The sequence below is a fragment of the Myotis davidii genome, unplaced genomic scaffold, assembly GCF_000327345.1.
Source record: "Myotis davidii unplaced genomic scaffold, ASM32734v1 scaffold993, whole genome shotgun sequence".
Classification (NCBI taxonomy): domain Eukaryota; kingdom Metazoa; phylum Chordata; class Mammalia; order Chiroptera; family Vespertilionidae; genus Myotis; species Myotis davidii.
This window is the reverse complement of record NW_006285483.1, coordinates 1,673,081-1,674,007: the sequence shown is the minus strand read 5'-3', so window position 1 is coordinate 1,674,007 and position 927 is coordinate 1,673,081. Positions and strand designations below refer to the sequence as shown.

At 45.7% G+C, this 927-nt stretch overlaps 1 pseudogene; it reads left to right on the top strand.

The window, feature by feature from the left end:
* LOC107181900 overlaps positions 1–537 on the top strand; it is a 4,828-nt pseudogene extending 4,291 nt beyond the window's left edge.
* The last annotated feature ends 390 nt before the right edge of the window (positions 538–927 follow it).

The following is a 927-nucleotide window of genomic DNA, read 5'->3' as shown; positions in this document are numbered from 1 at the left end:
AAGAACAAATCAGCAGAATACCAGTTGGAGGTAAATTTGAGGAAGATAAAGTACTGTGGTGGGACAAAGCAGGGGAAACTCAGAGTTCAGATTTCTCTCTCTGTTTTGTAGGAGCGCGGATTCTGCGGAAGACTGTTTCTTTGGCTGAAGAATCTGTGTTCATCTCTCCTGTCCATATTTAAGAAAAATGAGCAGAAGTCTCAGGATACAACTGAGGATGAAGCTTTCCTAAAAATGTAAATGATTAGGAACAATTTAGAATTCTTATCTAAAATGAGGAAATAATGAATAGTTTAATTGTTTTTTTCAAGAGTAAAAACCTTGGCCTTCTTCTTCTTACCCCAGGGAAGCGAGTGAAGAAGCCACAGGAGAGGCGATAAATACATCAGAATATCCTGCAGAAGAGGCAGCAGAGGAAAGTGAAGAATAAAACCTCCACTGATTGAACTACATCCTCAGCCTTATTAGCATTATTAAACATACTAGAGGCCTGTTGCACAAAAAGATTTGTGTAATAGGCCTTCCCTTCCCCTGGCTGCCAACACCGGTTTTCCTCCGGCACCCGGGACCTAGGCCTTTGCTCCGGCCAGAGGCGCCTTCAAGTCTCTCGCTGCTCCGGTGGCCAGAGCCACCTTCAGTCTTCGCTCCGACGCTTTGCACCTACGTATGCAAATTAACCACCATCTTTGTTGGTGGTTAATTTGCATATCTCGCTGGCTAGCCTATGGGAGGCGTAGCGAAGGTACAGTCCATTACTATGTTTGACTACTATTAGATAGGCTCAGTGGATAGAGCATCAGCCTGCGGAATGAAGGGTCCCAGGTTTGGACAAGGGCACGTGGCCAGGTTGTGGGCTCAATCCCCAGTAGAGGGGCGTGCAGGAGGCAGCCAATCAATGATTCTCTTTCATCACTGATGTTTCTCTCG